Source organism: Castor canadensis, chromosome 4, assembly GCF_047511655.1.
Source record: "Castor canadensis chromosome 4, mCasCan1.hap1v2, whole genome shotgun sequence".
Classification (NCBI taxonomy): Eukaryota; Metazoa; Chordata; class Mammalia; order Rodentia; family Castoridae; genus Castor; species Castor canadensis.
The window spans coordinates 4808208-4814235 of record NC_133389.1 but is presented as its reverse complement, the minus strand read 5'-3'; the positions used below and the strand labels follow the sequence as shown (position 1 = coordinate 4814235).

At 43.3% G+C, this 6028-nt stretch overlaps 1 non-coding gene across 1 annotated transcript; it reads left to right on the top strand.

Moving 5' to 3' along the window:
• Nucleotides 1-5477: 5477 nt before the first annotated feature.
• LOC141422885 (U7 small nuclear RNA) lies at nt 5478-5539 on the top strand. The gene has a single exon (XR_012447588.1). It is a non-coding gene; the product is annotated as a U7 small nuclear RNA (small nuclear RNA).
• The last annotated feature ends 489 nt before the right edge of the window (nt 5540-6028 follow it).

Sequence of the window (6028 nt, the reverse complement as noted above, 5' to 3'; positions counted from 1 at the left end):
GACAGAAATGGAGGGAGTCTGTTCTATTAGCCACTGAGTGAAGCAGGAACTGTTAGGGGGAAAATATGTTTGAATGCACCTTCCAAGTGTCTTCTATCAGCTAATAGATAGCTAATATATAGAAAGCTGAGCGTGCCCAGATGTGTTCCTGTCCCAGCATCTTTATGACAAAAATGAGTAGACCCTACAGTATTCCTATCTGCCATTTTTAATCTTTCAACCATGTGCTCCATTACCTTGACATGAGCGTCTCCCAAAATGTACCCTTCATCTGTCCTTCTTGAAGGAGGACCTTAAACTGAGTGCGCTCAGGAATGTGCCTACCCGTGACATGCTTCCTACATGAACACGCGGAAGCACCCTGAATAAAATCCCCACGCTTTGTTTGAGGAGGGCATGGCTTTGGAAATAACTCCTGTGCTCTCCTTACCTGCTCCAGGTAATAAATCTTTCTCCACTCTTTTATTTCTCGGTCATGCTTATTTAACTTTGCACTCACCAAGATGCGAACCCACTGCATTCAGTTACAGCACTAGCTGGATTTCTCTTTTTTGCCATTATACTCCATCCAGGCCCCCAGCCTATGGGATAGTGCCACCCACATTTGGAGTGGGCCTTCCTTCCATAGTTAATATTCTCTGGAATACCTTCACAGACACACCTGGAGGTTATCTCCTAGGTGCTTCTCAATCCAATTAAAGTAGAAATCGAGATTAACCATCACAAGTCCACCCCTTTTCAACTTGATACTCAAACACATCTCCTTAAATATTCCATCTCTGACCTCCCCCCACAGGCTCACGGCATCTCATTAATGCAAAATACATTCAGTCCATCTCCAAGAGTCTCCAGAGTCTGAACAGTTCCAACATTGTTCAAAAGTCCAAGTTCAAAGTCTTCTCTGAGACTCAAGGCAAACTTAGCTATGAGCCCCTGTAAAATCAAAGGACAAGATTCATACCCCCAATATGCAATGGCATCAGGTAAGCATTCTTATCCCAAAAGGGAGGAATGGGGGAAAGAAAGGAATCATGGGACCAAAGCAAAACATAACCCATCAGGTCAAGCATTTAATCATGGCATCTATATCCAATATCCAGGGCATATGGCGGCATTATGTGAGCTCCTACGGGCTTGAGAAGCTCCAACCCTATGGCTGTGATAAATGTCACCCTCTTGGCCTCTCTCCTGGGTTGACTTTGTTCATGACCTGAAACTTTCCTCAACAGATGTTCCATGTTCCTAGCATCTCTAACTTCCTGGGGTCTCCACTGTGTCTTTGACTTCACCTTCACAGCTTCATGCATCACCCTCTTAGGAGCTCCCCCTAGGTATTCAAACTCTGCTACACATTGCCTGGCTTTCCACAGTTTTCTTTGAAATCCAGATGGAAACTTCAACAACCCCACTACTCCTGAAGGAAGCATCACATGGATGACACCAAAGTCTGCTGTTATCAAGCAGTAACAAGACCCATTTTAACCATGGCTGCAGTAGCCTCTGAATGGCTGAACACAGGGAACACTTCCCAAAATGGCCCTGTGTGAGCAGTGTGCCCAAGATTTCCAAAAGCAAAATCTTTTGGAGGAGTTAAAACCTTTACACCCTTGAGTCACAATGGGTGAGATCTGGCAAATCCCTGAGGTGCCCTGAAGGCCTCCTTCCTAATGCCTTAGGGTAAAGCACAGTGTTTCCTTCTCACTATAAACCTGGCTAAAAGCCTCTAGCAACACCTGTGCCACAGCCTGAATACTGGACTGCCTTGAAATTTCTTCTACCACACTAATTCACCCATCACCTTTAAACTCAGCCTCCCACAAAGGCTTGGGAAAATGTAGACAATTCATTAGCTAGAATTGAACACACGTGGCCTGTAGTCCAATACCCAATAGAGTCCTTGTTCCCATCTGAAACCTCAGGAGCGCAGACTTCACTGTCCACATTCCTATTAGCACTTTGGTCTTGTGAGCTCCCACCAGGATCACCCATTAAGCTCTGCATAGAGCACTCCAGGGCTTCTCTGGCATGCATCTCCAAACTTTTCCAAATTTCTCCCACAAGCCAGCTCCAACAGCTTCTGAACCACTTGCTCAGGTAGGCACAGTAACTAACAGCACTGCTTCTCCGGTAGCAGGGTTTTGTGTTGGTCAGTTTTTCTTTAATGTGACAATACTAGAGAGAAGCTATTTAAAACGATGAAAAATTAATTTGGGGTCATGGTTTCAGTCCATCATGGTGGCTAGGGCATTGCAGTTCTCAGGCTCGGCTGGATATACATGTTTGCCTTCAACTTTCACCATCCTTCTTGGTCTTCTTGTCACCTGGTGATAAACTGAGACTCAGAGAGGTTGAGTGAAATTGACCATGTCACTCAGTCAGGTCAGTGGAAGAATAGGATTTTACTCCTGAGTCTGTCTAGCTCTGAAGCTGTGTCACTAACTACTCAAGTATAATAATTTTAATAATTTTCAAATTATACTTGTTCTCCCTGGCAATGATGTCAAAAGCTGCTTTGATGACTCAGAGAGGCCTGTTGGGAGAGGTGCTCGAGCTCAAGTGGGTAAAAAGAAGCCATAAAAGAGGGATACAGGGAAAGTGATGGAATAATTAAATCTATAAGAAACAGGAGAAGCCATGATTCTTACCATTGTAGAAGACAACTGAGAATATGAAAAGGGAAAAACAAGAATGAGCCCTGCATTGTTGGATTAGAATTAGAAATATTAGTGAGAACTCATGGTTGTTAATGCAGATGGATAGATATATAATACAGATATGAATATATATGTGTGTGAGAGAGAGAGATAGAGAGAGACAGAGAGCGAGAAAGAGAGAGAGAGTATATCTCCAGGGTCTCTGGATAAATGGATAACTCCACGACTGGGGCAAGCAAGCAAGGTTTGAAATGAACTGGAAACATCTAATGTGAAAACACAAGAAATTGCTCAAAGAATGATGGGCACATAGCCAAGGAACACAAGCCAGTTGGAAGGAGACCCCCCTGGCCATATCTGGGACAACTTGTAGATCAAGTGAACAGCGAGAGCTACCGAATGCAAACCACTGGGCAAATCAGGGACCTGAGCTTACACAGATACACAAATGCATGAGTGAAGAATGGAAAGTCCAATGAGGAATGACAATATTTACAAAGTCCCCATGCAGCTCCCACAAACTTCAGTACTTGTTAATTGCAAGAGGGTAAGACTAACTGATGGGGGTGGGGGATGGAGCCTGGGAGACACCACCATCATCCAGTGGTTTCAGGAAAACATCTCAGTAGTGGCATAAGTTGAAATCACGTGATTCTGATAAGACACAGCACCACTTCTGTGGCATTCCCTGCCAAAGATGCATATTATCGCATAAGCCCAGACTATTCTATTAAATAACCGGCCTTTGATGCCAGAAGTATCAAGCCAAAGAAAACTTAAACTAAGCAAGTGTCAAACTGCAAGAGACTGAAGAGACGTATCAAATGCAATACCTGATTTTCAATTGGGTTTTTTAATTCTAACAGACAATGTTGGAACAACAGGCAAAACTGGAGGAAATCTGGGGACAAGATGAGAGTGAGGAGTCAATTTTAATTTCTTAACTCTGATGACTGAACAAAATAAAATAGTCTGAGTGGCTTAAACAACAGAACTGTGTTATCTCACAGTTCTGGAGACTGGAAGTCCAATATCGAGGTGTCAGTGGGGTTGATTTCTTCTGGGGCCTCTCTTTGACTTGAAAATAGTCCTCTTCTTACTATGTCCTCATATGGCTGTCCCTCTATATGTGTGTCCAAATGTCTCCTTTGTATAAAGACATCAATCGTATTGGATTAGGGTCTTCCCCAATGATCTCAATTTTACCATACTTAAGGTTTTAAGGCACAATCTCCAAATACAGTCACCCTGTGAGGTAGTAGAGCCTGGGACTCCACTGTATGCACCTGGCAGGAAAAGGAGAGAGGATGTCACAAATCAGCTCATGAAAGTAGGATCCTCATTTGTAAGAAATCTGCACTGAAAGATGTGGCAGTGCTGTGGCATCATATCAGCAACTTGTTCCCAGCTAGTCTGGAGAATGAGCGCTTACACTGCACTTGCAACTTTTCTATAAGAAGGAAATCATTTCAAAAAGTTGTTAAGGAAAAATAATCAGTGGGGGACAGTTACAAGTGTCAGTGCTGGGTAGGTGGGTCAACCACACGAATTTAAATGACATAGCAGCTCTTGGAAAGCTCAGCTCTGAATTTATTCAAGGCTCTTCCATCTTCTTGTAAAGTAAATGTTTCACTGAGCAAAGCTTTCTTCTGATGATCTGTTGCCAAATGTTGGCATGAATTCTTAATATTCTGAAAGAAAACGATCCTGGAATGTACAAAATATTCACAGCCTGCTGTCTGTTCCACCTCACTTGAGGAAATTTCTCATCTGTACATGAACATTCTTTGGCTTTGGGAAACAGAAGGCGAAGGGTAATAAAAAGACTGAAAAGTGAGAAGGCAGGAACAGAAGCACAGCGCCCATGAGAGAGCTCCCCTCTGCAGGGAGCAAGTGTGTCTGTTCTTCAAACCAAGAACAAGAGCTGACACTGGTCCTTCCTCCCTCTTTCTTCAGCTACATCTGACCTAATAGTGATATTTTGCAACCTTGACCAGTATTGACAAGCCACAAGTAACTATGCCTGGGACTTCACAGATCCACCCACCTCGCCATGCCTGGAAGCAGGCAGGAGGCTGGGGCTTTCAAACCTGCATCTGCCATGGGATGAGCATCTTATGATGGGTATCCTAGACTCTCTCTAGGAGTGGACCTGTAATTCATTAGGGAGGTGATCTAGGAACACTTTTCTTTTTTTTTTTTTTTTTTTTTGTGGGTGAGGACTGGGGTTTGAACTTAGGGCTTTGTGCTTGTAACGCAGGCGCTCTACTGCTTGAGCCACACCTCCAGTCCGTGATCTAGGAACACGAAGAAGACTGAGGAAGTGAGAAGCTAAGGAAGGAAGGCCAGATGGAGAGGCTGATGCTTGGGCCCCAGATCAGCATGGTGGTTCCAGAAAGGTAGTGCAGCTTCTCAGCACCAAGAGCCAGAGCACAGGCACAGGTCCTCCACTGTCTCTGTCCTCTCTTCTAACAGGGGCTGTGAGGTGACCCACAGATGCCCTTCAGAGACTGCTTTTCTGATGTATCTGGAGAAAATGCCTCTTAAGGTCACAAGGTTGAATTAAGTAAAAGTTAATTGAATTAAAATTGAATGAAATAAACCAACATTAAAACTACTAAAATAAACTAGTTTAAATAAGTTGAATTTTTTAAATTTCTATGTTTTTTCCTCGAAAACCTGTTTTCATCTTTAAACCTGTCTTCAGGACTATAGTTCTGTCTTCTGTTCTTTTAATAAGTTCCATGTTACTTACTAACCACCATTCATGATGGATTTATTGACAGCCCCCTTTAAGAAACTCATGGTTGAATTCAACTATGAAAGTGTTCCAGCTCTTTTAGAATCTGTCCAGCAGGTTTTCTGACTTATGCTGGAAACCCCCCTCCCTGGTAAAAAAAAAAAAAAAACTATGATATATTGTAAGAACTTTTGTAAATGTCACAATGGACCCCCAGTACAATAATAAAAACAAATTTTAAAGTGAAAAATCTCATGGTGTTTGTGATTGGCGAATTAAAATTTTAAAGCAAGGCACAGAAGCTCAGACTGTGGAACGTAGGCACAAACCCTTGGAGGTGGCAGGTTTCAGGGGGCAGGTCCTCACCAATTTCCAGGAGACCTCACCCTCTGTCCCAGGCATCTGGGAAGTAGACTCCAGGATAATCGTCCCCCACCCGCCATGCTACCATGGCAAGAACATGGGCCAGGTGTTTTCTGCAATGCAGGAATTTAGGAGCACAAAGTTCTTTCCTTTGGTTTCTGGAAAGCCAGTGCAGCAGGTTTCACTGCTCCTGTTTTTTAGTGAAGGAAATTCTTGCAAGTCCGCACTAATGAGGATGTGTTGTGTCTCCAGGAGCGTTCAACAAATCTTT